Below are 17,261 nucleotides of genomic sequence, written 5' to 3' on the forward strand. Positions count from 1 at the left end.
GATTGGACTACTGTCTTGAGGTCATCGTGGGGACGAAAAGCTTTCAATTTCTTGAGGTGTTTTAGAGAGAAAAGAGCACTTTTTGCAGAGTTTTTGATGTGGGCCTCCATTGATAAGTTCTTGTCAAGGGTGATGTCTAGAGACTTAACTGAGTCGGATAGGGTAAGGGGGCAGTTTAGGGCAACCAGATTCTTGAGCCATTCTTGGATTGGATGATGGTTACTTTTAGGAGAGAATAGGATCAGTTCCATTTTGTCTGGGTTCAGTTTTAAGTGGTTAACGTAGAACCAAGTTTGGATTTCAGTTAGGGTGGTAATGAGGAGTTGGATGTCGCTGGGAGACTTGATCCTGAGATAGATTTGGGTGTCGTCAGCGTAAAGGTGGTAATTCACTCCAGCTTTTTTCAATATGATTGTGAGGGGCTCCATGAAGAGATTGAAGAGGGACGGGGAGAGGATCGAGCCTTGTGGGACCCCAAGTGGGACTTTTGTTGGCTTTGAGAGACAGGAGTTGATTTTAATTTGTTGCGAGCGGTGTTGAAGGAAGGAGGTGAACCATTTAAGTACTGTGCCATTGATGCCGGAACGCTTTGACAGGGTGTCCAGAAGGGCTGAATGGTTTATTGTGTCCAATGCCGCAGATAAGTCAATAAGGATGAGTTGGCAGGCATCATCTTTGTCTAGGGCCTTGTGAATGTCGCCGGAGACGTTGAACACAGCTGTTTCCATGCTACAGCCTTTTCTGAATCCAGATTGAAAGGCGTCCAGGAGGTTGAACTCATCAATGTGTTTATTGAGTTGGTGGAGAACACATTTCTCCAATGTTTTTGCAAGGAATGGGAGGTTAGAGATAGGTCTGAGGTTGTTAAGATCATTAGGGTCCGCCCCAGGTTTCTTGAGAATGGGTGTAAGTTGTCCTAGTTGAAGGGAGTCTGGGTCACAGCCTGAGGTGAGAGAGGCGTTGATGATTTTTGTCCAGAAAAGGGAAATGGTGTGGTTGAGTTCTTTTATAATTGTGGATGGGAGGGGGTCCATGGTGTGGGAGGAAGGTTTTAGATGAGAAATTATATTGAAGACCTCGCTTTCCGACATTAGCTCAAAGTCGGACCAATGTGCATTGTTTTTTAGCTGGAGGTAGGTCTGTTTGTTCTTGTTAAGAACTCTTTCCAAGTGGTCAAGGGTGGTTGAAGGGGGGCAGGTTAAGGGGGAAGGAGAGTTAGCAGATTGCAGGAAGGATTGGTCAATTTTAGAGACTTTGGGCCCGATTCACAGAATGAACTTAAGACTCAATCCTAAACTTACTACTATTTTGGTATTCACAGAATGAACTTACTACTTTTGGTATTCACAGAAGTTAGGATTTTGTCCTAAGTTTGTCTTAAGACAGACTTAAGACAGACTTAAGACAGACTTAAGTTAGGACGAGCTGCTTCTCCGGGAGACCCACGGACAATGTTGGGGCGGGCGGGGGCCCTTAAGCCTGATTGCTCCCGGACAAGGTCCGGACGGGCTGCTAGTCTATACTACTATTATAAAGAGAGAACTTGCACCTTTTGGGCAGGTAAACTCGGGAACCATAGCACCAATCACAACACACAATACAGCGTTGGAAAGGGCAGTTGCAGCAGAAGGACATAGGCTATGCAGACGCCCACCATATACATTTAAAATGTAAAAGAACCGTGCCAGCAAAGTAGTCCCTTGTGGGCGTGTCTGCATTGTGCTGTGGGTGTGTGCTGGGGGCATGGCAATTGCTGGGGGCATTCCGTCACAAGTGTTGTTTTTTCTTCCCAGGTTCTATACATTCCTGCTCCCTTTAAGTAGTAATTCAGTGGAGGTCCCATTTTCTTAGAACCACCCCAAGCACAGTTATGGGCAAAAATACAACTAAAAGGCCCTGCAAAGCATTATGGGATAAGCTTAGCATAATTTTTAGCATTCATGAAAGGGTTTCAATGTTTTGGAATTTTACTCATCAGGGACATCTTGGGACGACGAGGTGAACTGCAGCTTGATGTATATTATTTTAAATGCTATTGCATTTGCCTCATCAGGGACATCTAGGGACGGCGAGGTGAACTGCAGCTTGATGTATAATATTTTAAATGCTTATTGCATTTGCCTCATCAGGGACATCTAGGGACGACGAGGTGAACTGCAGCTTGATGTGTAATATTTTAAATGCTATTGCATTTGCCTCATCAGGGACATCTAGGGACCACGAGGTAAACTGCAGCTTGATGTATAATATTTTAAATGCTATTGCATTTGCCTCATCAGGGACAACTAGGGACGACGAGGTGAACTGCAGCTCTTTGTAGAATTATTTGGATACTATAATATTCACTTCCCACTGCTAATCTCGTCCCATAATGCTTTGCAGGGGCTTGATCTCAAAATCATCACCTCTCTCACTGCTTGCTGGAAGCTAATTTCACTTTTGTGAAATGACTATATGCATTTTAGCATGTAGAAATACTTGTTATTTTACCTTGAATATATGAGGTTTCTGTTTTAATAATTGGAAATCTGACGGAACGAAATATTGCGGATTTATTGTACCAAGTTCGCGCCAATTCCTCCCACCCCTACTTTATGTTGAAAGTATTTTATTCAGCATGACACACCAAGACAAATACACACTATCATGGAGCAACCTGTTTCCCACCCCTACTTTAAATACCCCTGCACCCCATAATCATAACCCACCCTTACTCTATAAAATACCCCAACACCCTTAAACACTAACCCATCTTAACCCTATAAATATACCCTGTACCCCAAAACCCAAACCTATCCCTAAACCCTATAAATACCCCTGTACCTCAAAACCCAAACCTACCCCTGAACCCTAAAAATACCCCTGTACCCCAAAACCCAAACCTACCCCATAACCCTAAAATACCACTGTACCCCAAAACCCAAACCTAGCCCATAACCCTTAAAATACCCCTGTACCCCAAAACCCAAACCTACCCCTGAACCCTAAAAATACCCCTGTACCCCAAAACCCAAACCTAGCCCAGAACCCTAAAATACCCCTGTATCCCAAAACCCAAACCTAGCCCTGAACCCTAAAAATACCCCTGTACCCCAAAACCCAAACCTAGCCCTGAACCCTTAAAATACCCCCGTACCCCAAAACCCAAACCTAGCCCTGAACCCTAAAAATACCCCTATACCCAAAAACCCAAACCTAGCCCTGAACCCTAAAAATACCCCTGTACCCCAGAACCCAAAACTATATCTGAACCCTTAAAATACCCAAACACCCCAAAACATATACCTCAGTACCCCAAAACATATACCCCTATACCCATACTTGCTTTATCCAAACGTTTAAAAAAAACATGCTTTTATCATTCATGCATTTACAACGAATTTCGTTGTAAATGTATGCATGGTAAAAGCATATAAAATGTAATGCCACGCGTTATAATGGCATTGCGGAGTCATGATACTTTTGTAATGAAAGTATGCGGAGTGATGGTAGGCGGAAAGAAAGTTGCGGAATAATGGGTGTTTACCCTCCCCCGTAAGTACATTGGTGGCACGGCGGCTCACATCTCCTGCAACATACTCATATTTTTTCACCACCGATTGGAAAAATGCACAGGTCTCTCTCATTGATGCCCAGCACCGACATACACTTTTAGACACACCTCCCACCACAAGTTCTACAATTACGAACTTTAGGGATGGGGAGCTACGTTCGAATCTCGGCATCAGCTCAACATCCTGTGATTCCAGACAAATCGCTTTGTCTCCCCGTGCCTATCACAAATGAATGTGTTCTTCTGTAATGTAAATTGTGCTCTTGCCATGTTGTCGAGTTTGCGCTATATAATATTGCAAGGAAAATAAAGTAGGGAAACTCGAGTTCACACACTACTGAACGCGCACTCTTAAGTGCATCAGCAGTGCACAGTGAATCGGAGCATTTCACAGGCCTGTCACAGATAAGAAATGCTATCAAAACAAAATCCTACGCAACAATATACTACTGGCCGGCAGCAATTCATACCCGGACAACGTCGGGACGGGCTGCTAGTTATAAATAAACGCCAACGTTCCTCAACTCCACACTGTGTGTGCTTCATCTTTTGGGCGATCTAACAACACAACAATCTCTTCTCTCTCGAACCCTGCAGAAAACAAAGAAGGAAGTTAAGTACATTTTGTATAATTAGGCGCCCGACGCAAGAAAGCTACATGAAGGCTACATGAAAGCTTTTGGAACAATTTTTGGAACTTCTTGGTTTTAGAAGGATATCGTTTTTTCACAGAGACAATGTAAAAGCAAATATGGGTTGTATAAGACAATTTTCTCTTTGAAGAAACTGTTAGACATAATTAGATAGTTAGAAGTAAGATTTTATGAGCAATGTGATATTGTCTGTCGAATACTTTCTACCCTCTCTTTAAATAAGGTAAAACTGGAACCTGATCTTCAGGGACATTTGGACTAAATTACGTACAAAAAGAAGTACGTTTGACAGAATTAAATAACTTGATAAAAGTATAGTTATGAATTTTCTAAACGGATAGGACAGCCCTCTAGCGATTTAAATGCAGATGTAGCCAAATTCAATACCTCCCTCTCCTTTTCCATTGATCTCATTGCCCCACTGCGACCACTTGCCTCTTCCAGTTCAAGACTGTCTGAGCCCTGGTTCTCCTCCACTCTATGTGAGAAAAGGAGTAGATGCAAAAAATTATAACGCAAATGGCGACTGACGTATGACTCGGACGCAAAAACCACTTACAAAGCTGCATTAAAGAGTTTCCACAAATTAAAACGGACCACCATGAGGGACTTCTTTGTAGAGAAAATTAAGAGCGCTGAAAACTCAGCTAAAACCCTATTTAACATCATCAAGGATTTTTCTAATCCCCCAGCCTTGGTGTCACAGATTAGCCCCAGTCAGTCCTTATGCGACGGCCTTTCTGACTTCTTTCACGACAAGATTGCCAAGATTTCATCTACATTTAATCAAGACGGGGCTCGGCTTTCGTCTGATTCTAATGTCATGCAGGAGGAGACCTTTGTCTCATTTAAGAACTTAACTATGGAGTCCGCCTTGACTCTGTTTGACCGGTGTAAATCCGGGTCCCCTCTCGATCCTGCCCCAGCACAGGTGCTTGGCAAACTTTCTCCCCTGGTGATTAGCCCACTTCTTGCTATCTGGAACACCTCACTACGCATAGGCTTGGCAAACTTTCTCCCCTGGTGATTAGCCCACTTCTTGCTATCTGGAACACCTCACTACGCATAGGCCAATTTCCTTCCTTGTCGAAGCAGGCCATGCTGGTTCCAATTATTAAGAGGATAGATGCTGATCCATCTCTGTTTAGTAATTATCGACCGATATCTCTCCTTCCCAAGCCAGCAAAAATTCTAGAGAAGGCAGTACAGGAACAGTTGGCGGAACACCTTGAAGCCAAACAACTATTGCATGACTCTCAATCTGGCTTTAGACCAGGTTTCAGCACTGAGACAGCACTTCTAGAGGTGTCGGAGTCTATTCGAGAGTGTGTGGATGCGGGCGAGGAGGCCATGTTGGTCCTCCTCGACCTGTCCGCAGCTTTCGATACTGTGTCACATGACATACTGCAGGAACGTCTGCGCAACATTGGTAAAGGGGGTACTCCACTGGCCTGGGTTAGGGCCCGATTCACAGAATGAACTTAAGACTCAATCCTAAACTTACTACTATCTTGGTATTCACAGAATGCACTTACTCATTTCGGTATTCACAGAATGCACTTACTCATTTTGGTATTCACAGAAGGCACTTACTCATTTCGATATTCACAGAAGTTAGTAGTCCTAACTTTAGGACTCCTAAATGCCTTCTGTGAATACCGAAAGTCTTAAAATTAGGATTTTTCTCAATTTAGTAGTAGTAAAGTTAGGACTCCTAACTTTAGGACTCCTAAACTGAGAAAAATCCTAATTTTAAAACTTTCGGTATTCACAGAAGGCATTTAGGAGTCCTAAAGTTAGGACTGCTAACTTCTGTCAATACCGAAATGAGTAAGTGCCTTCTGTGAATACCAAAATGAGTAAGTGCATTCTGTGAATACCAAAATAATAGTAAGTTTAGGATTGAGTCTTAAGTTCATTCTGTGAATCGGGCCCTTAGATCCTTCCTTACGGGGCGATCTCAGAAGGTCTTTCTCCAACCTTTTGAGTCAGAAGAAAAACCTCTGCTCTGTGGTGTTCAGCAGGGCTCTGCATTGAGCCCACTGTTCTTCAACGTGTACCTCGCTCCGCTGGCAAAAGTGGTTGAAACCTGGGGGGTCAGAGTGATATCTTATGCTGATGATACTCAGCTTGTATTTTCTTTTAGAGATCACTCTGACAGCAGTTTGGCTAATTTCCGCCACTGCCTCATTAACATCTCCTCTTTGATGCCCTCTAATAATCTCAAACTTAATACTGATAAGACTGAGTTCTTATTTTTCAATCAGAAATCTCCACTTTCAGCCATACTGTGGTGGCCACCAGAGCTCAATCCTCCTCCGGTACCAGTTCAAGCAGCTCGCAATTTGGGGTTTCAATTTGACAACTCCCTATCCTGCAAAACCCATATCAACAAAGTTAGGGCAGCTTGCTTCGGCAAGCTGCGTATGATTAGGAAAATGTTTCCTTATCTTCCCCTGGACTCTCGCAGGACCATTATACACGCCCTGATTACCTCACATCTTGATTACTTACACAGCTTATATGTTGGCGCCCCAGCCTACCTAATCGATCGCCTGCAGATCGTGCAAAATGCGGCTGCCAGACTGATTGGCAATATCCCCTACCGCCACTCGGTCACTGCATACTTGAGGAAGCTACATTGGTTGCCAGTGACCCGACGCATTCAGTTTAAAGCACTGGTCTTTGCATTTAGGGCCCTCAATGGACTGGGCTCAGGCTACCTGAGAAAAAGGCTCAAACTTGTTCATTCGACCAGAGCTCTTAGGTCCAACAATCTTCGCCTCCTTGTTACCCCACGCTTTTGCCGGTCCAGAATGGGGGGCCGAGCTTTCGCGGTTGGGACCGCTAAACTCTGGAACAGCCTCCCCTTAGACCTTAGGTTTACTTCCTCGGAGTCGCTGTTCCGGAGCAAATTGAAAACCTGGCTGCTCGCCAGCCCTTAGCTGCCACCCCCTACTGTTTAGCCTGCTGTCTGCAGCGCCGGGACACCCCTGTTGGGGGTAGCAGAGTGCTTTACAAGCTTCAAAATAAATAAATAAATAAGGTACTTTTATTATTCTGGAAACACATGAGTAAATGCAAATTGTTTTACAGAGCAAACTCCTTCATGGGACAAGGCCAGACAAGCACAGAAGAGGCTCATCAAAAGACAGAACCAAACCATCCACTTCAACACAAGGCATACTGGGCGTAAAAAAAGACATCTACTGATCACAGGTAGGGGACATGACATGTTACTTAGAAATCCCATAATAAGTAATCTGAAGAAGTTTAGTAGAATAGAGAACATTCTGTAGAGTCTTAGTTCTTCCCTTGTTGTTTCGCAGGTCGGCAGCAGGAACCCTCAGCGCCCAGTACCACGGCCCTCCTCCCTAGTTTCTAATTTATTCCTTGTAGTCATTTTCTAACACAAGCTGTAAGTTAGAGATTTGGGAAGTTGGTCCCTTGCGTCCCTGCGAAATTCTACGACATCATTGAAGACATCTAAGGTAAGGGACGTCGTGGTACTTTGACATATGGTATCAGAATATAAAGGGTTCAGTAAAGCTGTGGCATTAAATCTCCACACATAAGGTGGTGGCGTGTAAGCTAGCGTGTAATGAGAAAGTTCAATACTTAGCAGCACTGGTTTATGTTCGGAAAGTGCTTTGGGCAGGTGTCTAATTTGCTTGGTCCAGTTCATGATCTCCTCTGATCCTATCCAATAATCTATTCGAGACCAACTACAGTGGACTGTGGAATGGTATGTGGCCTCACTGTGATATGGGTAGCATGCCCTCCAGATGTCTACCAAGTTAGCTACTGGCATAATAGCTTGCATCACAGTCACCGCTTGCCTATGCGGCTCTCTAGGGGAATCCGATCTATCTAATTGCTCATTCAGTGATAAGTTAAAATCCCTGCCCCATAATAATGTCATATCAGGTAGGGCCTCCAATTTGTTCCACACGATTTATAAAATCCAAATTTGGACCATACGTATTGATTATGCCTATGCGATGCCCGCGAAGGAGCCCCACAAACATAATATACTGGCCCATGTCATCAGCTATGATACGCTCTATGTGAAATTGCGTTCCCTTTTTCACTAAAACTAACACGCCTCTAGAGTAGGAAGAGTATGAGGATGTCAGAGTTGTCTCCGCCCACCTACCCCCTATTTTGCTGTTAGTAGAGAGGGCCATGTGAGACTCCTGCAGTAGTGCTATATGTATGTGCAATCTGTCCAAGTAGGCAAAGATCAGGCATATCTTTTTTGGGTTATTCAACCCCCGCACATTCTATGCCAGCAGCTTAAGTTGTGAGTGTTTTAGTCGTGCTGTGGGCTTTGTCTTCCACAGCAGTTATACGCTCCTCAGCTGCATCAAGCCGATTACCTTGTTTATCCAATTTGCTCGATAAGCTGTCCACCCTCTGGGTGAGTGAATCCAGTTTTCCATTTATGGCCTGAAGGCTTTGCTGTATGACCTGAAGGGCTGTTTCCATAAATGCGCAGTCACCCCTTTCGGATTACGCCTGGTGTCGAATGATAATTTCGACTGTTGTTTGTCCGGTTTACCCATATTGGCAGAGTGATAGATTTAGCAATGAGCTTCGGGACGTGCTGTATTCCCAGACACCGTGCTGCTAGATAGACGGAGCAATGGTCGGTCCAGTTTGTGTGGCGCAATGAACCGAGGTTAAACCAGCAATCACAGCAAAGCCAATGCTCAGCTGTGCAGTCTCAATTACTTCAACTGCACAATATTGTGGCACAGAACTATGGCGCGGTCAGACATACCCAAATTCCTGATATTGATGACAGGCATTGTGCATCCCACGTGACGGAGCCGCTATAGGCAAATCTTTCAGAGCTGATCACCTATTGCACCAAGCCAGCGTGAAGGAGTATGGAAATACAATATAGGGTAATCTTACTACTTGCCGTGCTTTTAACTCTTGACACATGGACTTCTGTTTAAACGCTCTTCAGAATCCGTGTAGTTTATTTTTATCTATCACTATCACTTTAGCACTGCACTTTTCTATCAACATCACTTCAGGATGTACATTACTGTTATCCATTCCCGTACCGGCACTATATGATCGGAAGGAATGACTAGCAAGTCCCACAGGACGTAAATTCCACCATAAGGGTGGTCTGATGGGAATTGCTCTAGCTCTAGCTTTTGTTTTCAAATTTGTTGTCAATTTGTTTGCAATAAATTCTGTTTACAACAACTTTCACTCACACATGCACCACATTTGTCCGCAGTCACTAATGTAGTTACACACCGTTTCTAGACCTGGTCTGTTCTGTTGTGTGTATTGTATCTTTACAGAAGGGGAACGAACAGACAGGTCGTAAAATATTCCCCTCGACCCTCCACACACATGTTTCGTTTTCTTAGCATGGAAATACAAGCCAATGCCGCCCGCAAACGATGGCAGCTTTCACCAAGGTGCAGTTAAATGACCATGAAGCTACTACTGTTGTCATCTTGTTTGAGGTGCGACTGGCACGCAGGCCGCGAGTGCGCACTAAGAGCGTGTGAACTGCTGAGCAATGGCGAAGGCTTCACAAAGCAGGAGATTGCTAAGCAAAGGCACCTGTAACTGACCTTCAGATCTTGAAGAATGCTGGTATCGTGATGTGAGGCATTAGCTGAGCACCATTGCAGAGAGCTGCTCCAGGATGATTATGGACTTGCTTGGTTAACGGCTACACATTAGGACAGACCCAGTCGGCTGCTCCCATAGAATCCGGCAGCACTGCTCATGATGTTTACTCAGCTCCTGGGGCCGCCATTTTACAAGCTTCGTGGGTATAGCGCAAGTAATGTTGCTCTAGCCCATTATCAGTTAATGTGGATCTCTCACACAGCAGCAACCTTCGAAGTCTTTGCAGTTCCAGCTTAGCGCATACCTTCCCGCGGTGCCCAGATATCCTGCTGTGCCAGCGAGGCCCTACATTTCCCGTTGTTAGATCTCATACCGTGCCGCCATCTTAGGAACGCCAATCGGATCATCCGCAGCAGCTCAATTTAAGCCATTTTCTCGCCTCGCATCACTCTATTTAGGGATTCGTCATCCTCCGCTAATTGCTCAAACTTTCCGATACATTATGCAGCGATTTTTAGCAATTTTGAGCAGCCATACAAGTATATATATGCTGGATATTGTCCCTGATCGGCGGAGCAGCCTCAAAGAGCAGCCATCACGCGGCGCGCCCTCTAGCACCCCCCACTGCATTGGCATGGTTACTCCAGGTCCATGTTTCACTGGATAGTTCAACCCCTGTAGGGAAATGGACCACCTCAAAAGTTTGGGGTTTTCACCCTTCAGTGTGGCTCAATGGTTAGAGCGGCAGACCTTGATTCAGAGCGCTGGCCAGGGACCAGGGTTCGATTTCTGCCTTGGCGGGATCGGGCTTAAATTCCTCTGACCGGATATTCTCGCCTCAGTGCTGAATCTAAGCATGGGCCCCACGCTGCAAGTCTGGGCAATAGCTTGCTTAGTCTCCACAACGGCCCCTGATACACAAGGGATGCCTGGTTTCACCATGGGATGCCCAGGAGTGGACTCCTCACAAGGAAAAGCCAGGAGGGGTTCCCTTGTGGTAGGAGTACAAGCGCCGGGATGCTTACGGGTTACTGTTCGCGCTATACAAATACAACACATTTACATTCACACATTTACATCTGTTTTAGCCATAAGAGGGGCTTATGGTCAGTCTGAACAGTGAAGTGAGTGCCAAACAAGTATGGCCTCAGCTTCTTCAGAGCCCAAACCACAGCAAAGGCCTTCCTCTCAATAGCTGACCAACGTTTCTCTCTAGGGGTCAGCCTTCTGCTATTAAAAGCTACTGGCTGGTCCTGACCTTCCTCATTCAATTGTGACAGCACAGCTCCTACCCCCAACTCAGATGCATCTGTTTGGACAATGAATTCTTTGGAGTAGTTAGGACTTTGCAGAATTGGTGCAGTGCACATGGCCTGCTTCAGGTCATCGAATACATTTTGACAGCTGACTGTCCACTGAACTTTCTTAGGCATTATTTTAGAAGTTAAGCCTATTAGGGGTGTCACAATGGATCCATACCCCTTGACAAATCTTTTGTAGTACCCAGTCACACCCAAGAATGCTCTGACCGGAGTCTGATTAGTTGGAGCAACCCATTCCTTGATGGTCGGGATTTTGCTCTCTAAAGGTTGAACCTGGCCTCCATCTACAAGGTGGCCCAGGTACACAACCTGACTCTGCCCTATGTGGCACTTAGTAGCCTTGATAGTTAGGCCTGCTTACCGCAGGGCCTCCAAAACATTTCTCAGGTGGACCAGGTGATCCTCCCAGGTGGAGCTAAAGACAGCAATATGATCTAGATATGCAGCACTATAGTCTTCCAGGCCTGTTAGGACTTTGTTCGCCAACCTTTGAAAAGTGGCAGGGGCATTCTTCAAACCAAAGGGAAAACCTCAAATTGATAGTGCCCACTAGCGGTCGAAAATGCTGTTTTGGCTTTTGCATCATGAGCTAATCTGATCTGCCAGTAGCCAGCTGTAAGATCTAATGTGCTCAGAAATTTTGCTGAGGCCAACATATCTATAAACTCATCTGCTCTTAGGATTAGATTAGCATCAGTCTGATAGAGTGTGCAGGTCACCAGAAACTAAACTGCCAATACTCACCTGGGCCCATAAACATATCTGGCGAGTCTTAATCCGGTAACCTGTGCGTTTACTCTTATCAGCAATTGCGAATTTCATTTAGGACCTATATCACCGACTTACCAATCCTTACTCTCGATACCTAAAGTCCGAAGGGATCAAAGGAGTTAGAATAATAGGTAGGATAATAATCTTTGCACTCATAAAATAACCACAAACTTGGGAAAGTTTTAAACTCTTTATCTACGTTTCTTAATTGGTCATGATCCAAAGATTTAACACCGAAAGACTTTCGATTGTAAAGATCAAAATCAAAGTGTAACTATGCAAAAGATATAATAAATCAAATTCAATCATCTAGTAAAAAGGAAGGGTAGAGAGAAGAGAACATGAAATACAATCAAAATGATTTCAGGCATTTAACAAGGGAGGGTAAGAAAAAGGAACATATGCAATTAAAACATGTAGCGATTAGGAAGGGGAAGAGAAGGAAATAATTCAATGAAGAACCCACAGGGATTTTTTATATTTACCCAGAATGGTTTGACGAACTAACCCTGGCCACAGGTCAGTTGTAGGTCATAACCCCGAAAGTTGCAGTCGCCGGTAGGCTAGCAGGTGCAGGTCAGAATTCAGGACAGTTAAAACCAAATTGGATCAGGACAGGACCATCAAAGGTTAAGACTGGCACCGCAGTTAAGTTGCAACGCCTGCGCTACTCCCTCTCTGCAGCATAAACAGCCAAACCCCGATTGGGTTTTCGATTTCCCCGACAAAGTGCTCCGCCAACACTTCAGCTCCCAGAACCCCGATTGGGTTATTGAATCTTCTGACAGAGTGCTCCGCAGTCCTCTGCTCTTGATCACCTATTGAGTGCGTTGGGTCAGTGACAGGTCAGCTATTCGGACAAGTCAGACACATTTTCTAACTAAACCTACCCTAGTTATACTATTTTTCAGGTCAGTGTACCACCCCCCAATGTTGCAAGTATAAGGATCCCCAATTTTGATTGGTCAAGAGACGGGGAGAGGTCATCACACCAAACCAAAATGAAACTTTTCTGTATTAAATATTCAAACTCTTGTTCCCGCCCATCAATTTATTTTCCCATTACGTCTTTATTCCACCCAGCAGTGAATGTATCACAGTTTGTTACAGAGTAGTCCATTCCTTCCTCTATAGAGTTCAAGAGGTAAAGTTCTCAGGCGCATCTTGGTCAAAGATGTTCTTGGCACTAGTTCAATGCCATGACTCGATGGGTTTCAGACACTTGTGCACAGACTCAAGGAATTCAATATGGAGTGCAGAAAGTTTCAAAATGGAGTATCGGGTACATTTCTGGCTCGGACATGAAAGAGTAGAAAAAGACAATTTTAGAACAAGAATAAATGAACGCACTGTATACCACTTATCATTTTTCTATTCCCATTACTTTAAAATTATCTTTAGCGTTAGGATTAAGCAGAACGAACAGCTTAACATAAGCAGCAGTGCAAGCTTCATGCATGCGGTCACAGAACAGCCATCTTAGTTCTAGTGCGCAGAAGCAAAAGATTCCCTCCAAAGCAGAGAGTACATCATGTCACATGAGTATGACTGACGCATGCGCAATACGAAAATCCCGCGTAAACGGCCATTTTTAATGCAAGCGGGTTAAGATTAGTAAAACACATATGCAAGCTTCCCCTAGATGTTGGAAACTTTATAAAATGCAAATATTAATACACGAAACATGTTTATTATTACGTTATGAGTTAAATAGAGAGGGTTGAGTACAAGCAAGTCGCTCTATGTGCGAATCCTTGCTCCATCAATCCCCTCTTTGATGATATTTTATATCATCACCAATTATTGAAACAGTTGCCAACTTTTCACATTTCGCCCAACTCAATCTCTTCAAACTTCTTTTTAGGATTTTTCTCATTATTCAAATGATGAGTTTTTTATAAATGTTACCATTCAGCTCTTCAAGTTCCATTTCATAGTAATTTCTCTTTTTTCCTTTTTCTTTTACTGTATATTTCTTTTTATATTTACGACATTTGCAGCAAACTATTATACCTAAAATTAATAGGGCTATTCCCACCGTTGGCATCAGTATTCTACCTACGAAACTTTTTCCTACATTAGATATCAAACTACCTATAGAAGAGAGACCATCAACAAGTCTCTTCCAGGCACTATCATCCTCCAGTGGTTTAAGCTGTTTTTCCAAATGTGTGAAGTTTTTTTACATAAACTTTAATTTCAACACTTTTGTCAGGTATGTAAGTGCAACAATGTTGCGCTTTCAACGTTCTACAGACTCCGCCCTCTTTTGCTAATAATGTATCAAGTGCAAGTCGATTTTGTAAAACTATTGATCTGATCACAACCATTTCGGTATTGATCATCAGAAAACCTCCAGCAGTGTCAGACGATAAACTGTTGACAATTTGCAAATCCTCTGTGTATTTAGAGCCACTCCCACTGTAGGTATCAATGCACTAAATATATCACCTATTATTTCTCCAAAACTATCTCTTTTACTACGTATTAATCCATTAGTTCCTTCATTGCTTCCAGTGATTTCGTTTACCTGATATATTTTTGGAAATACTATTCCAAAATAGCAACTCTCATACCAATGATCTGATAATTTATAATAAGCCTTGTCTCCACATATAAAATAAATTCCAGGGAATACAGGCTCAGTTCCATCTTTGAAACCCCAACCCCCAATGACTTTATAATTATGTTCACATTCACTGGAACCAATGAATATATTGTTATAATAACTCGTTCTTTCTCTATGTAGACTGAGTCTCCCCTTTTTTTCAAAATCCAGCAACTTAGCAGTATGACTTTTACCATTAGGGGTGAACCCTATATTTTCAGCCCACTTAGGTACCTTATGATTTTTATCATTTGCCTATCTTTGGAAATTCTCTCTCCTTTTCTCACCATATTTTGAAATATCTTTTCTTTTTCATGTAATGAGCTTGTTAAATATTTCTTGTGTGCTTCAGCTATATCTATAGTACCTATAATTAGAAAATATTCTCCCATATAACGTGCTACTATAGTTAATCCGAACCATACTACAAGCACTATTATTATGCTACACATGCATATTCTACAACATGTTTTCAAACAGTTTCTTTTCGGTCTTCCATTAACAGTATGATCAGCCATTTTTGTCTAAGGAGTTTCAACCCCTCTTTGTAACTTTTCACAGTCTTCTAACCTGTGTAATCTTCAAGTGGGTCTCACTTCTTCTTCGTCAACTTGATCAGCACTTATGTCGTCGTCACTTTCATCACTTATTTCTAAATTTTCAAAAACTTCAAGGATAACATAAGTCCATTCAGGGCCTTTGAATTTGTTATTCAATCTTTTTATTCGTGGATTTCTTCTTCTGGTTGTACTGCAGATTGTTCAGTCTGACTTGTTATTTAATTTACTTGTTCTGGTTCTTCATTTATTGTTTTTCAACGTAATTTTAATCTTTTGACATATCTTGACCATTTTTCTCCTTTTCTGAGCCTTTTAGCTGGCACTGTGCTCGGCCCTTCTTTAAGCGGGCGTTTGTTCTTTCAGTTGTGGCACATCTTTGTCAATGTCGTCTTCTGTTTTCCTATCTATCTGACTACATCCAGGGCTTATCTTTGTTCCTTCTGCCTGGTCCCTATTCTGGCCTTGTTCAGGTGTCTGCTGTGTTTGACTTTGATTCTGATTTGTTTCGCCTTCTTCTTCCTGAACACCTTTATCTACACCTATCTGATCCTGCTCAAGCTCTTCGTACTCTTGATTTTCTTCTGCTGGAGCTCTCGCCCTATTTCATGACTGTCCCTTCTCAGTCTCTAAAGTTCTTGGTGAAGTATAGTTTGTTTGTGTGCTCTGATCTTTCCCTATCTGGTCCTCCTCAGAATTACTACTGACTTGGATTTCTGTAATCTGATTACGCTCTTCTAAACCTATCTCGTCCTCACTATCACTCTGACTATCTGAATAAATTTGACTTCTGGTTCTCACATGTTCTACAGGTATGTCAACTTCTAGAATCCAATCATCCTGACAGGTGCTCGGTTGTTCCTCTTCAGCTACTTCAGGATCGATATTTTGAGACCCCTCAGCTGTACAACCTTCAGCGTCAGTTTCATCAGGTTCAGTCACCCTTTTCGTGTGACTGGCATGTACCAGTGTGGTACTCCTTCGCACTTTACAGCTGTGGTGGTAACCAAAATGACTTGACGTGGTTTTCCCCACCACGGTGCAAGGCAAGACTTTCGAGTGTGTTTCTTTAACACTACCCAATCACCTGGGTTCAGTTCATGCGCGAGGATTTGCTTGTCTGGTGACAGCGTCTTCCCCAACCTGGTGAGAGATAGAATGCACTTGGTCAGCCAGTTCTTTGCAGTACTCCAGTAATAAGTCATCAGATATATTTATCAACTTGTGTCCTGGTACCCATGCCTGCTTCATTGCTCTTCCCAACAGTATTTCATGAGGACTCAAGCCCGTGTTCTGATCTGGAATACTTCTGAGTCCCATCAAGACGAGAGGCAAAGCATCTGGCCACTGTAATCTGGTAGATTCATACATTTTTCCCAATCTTGACTTGATTGTGCCATTCAGTTGTTCTACCACTCCAGAAGCCTCTGGGCAATATGCACTGTGCAGTCTTTGCTTAATGTTGAATGCTTCACAGATTAGGCTAATTATCTCACTATTAAAGTGTTTTCCTCGGTCTGATTCAATTGTTACTGGAAAACTGAACCTTGGTATAAGTTCTCTAAGTAGGAACTTGGCTACAGTGATGCTATCATTCCTACGTGTAGGGTAAGCTTCCACCCACTTAGAAAATAGGCAAACAATGACAAGGATGTATTTTAATCCTCTACAAGGTGGTAACTGGATAAAATCAATTTGCAATTGTATGAGGGGACCCTCTGCTTTCCCAATCCTTCCTGGCAACACTACAGTTTTCTTCCAAGGATTCATTTGTTGACAGATCAAACATCTCTGGCAAAGTGCGTCTGCTATGTTCCTGAATTTTGCATTAAAACCACGACTGGCTGAACAAACGTATCATGGCATCTCTCCCCAAATGAGAGTCTCCGTGGAACATCCTAGCCATAGGAGCAAGCATGCAGTCTGGTAACACAGGCCTACCATCAAGGCAAACGATAAAACCATCTTCGTCCCTTCTCTGACAACCTATCTTTCTCTAATCTTCCCTTTCCTTTGGTTATGCTTCATTTTGCAAATCTCTCACTTCCTTTTTACGTTCTCAGACCTTCAAGCAACATAAGTTGGCAGCTGTTTCCGTCTATTTCAATTTTCTTATTCACAGCCATTTTGAATTTTGCACAATGCTGGGCTAACTGGTCAGCATATCGGTTACCAGCTGTCACTTTGCCATTT

The sequence above is a fragment of the Lissotriton vulgaris genome, chromosome 1_2, assembly GCF_964263255.1.
Source record: "Lissotriton vulgaris chromosome 1_2, aLisVul1.2, whole genome shotgun sequence".
NCBI lineage: Eukaryota > Metazoa > Chordata > Amphibia > Caudata > Salamandridae > Lissotriton > Lissotriton vulgaris.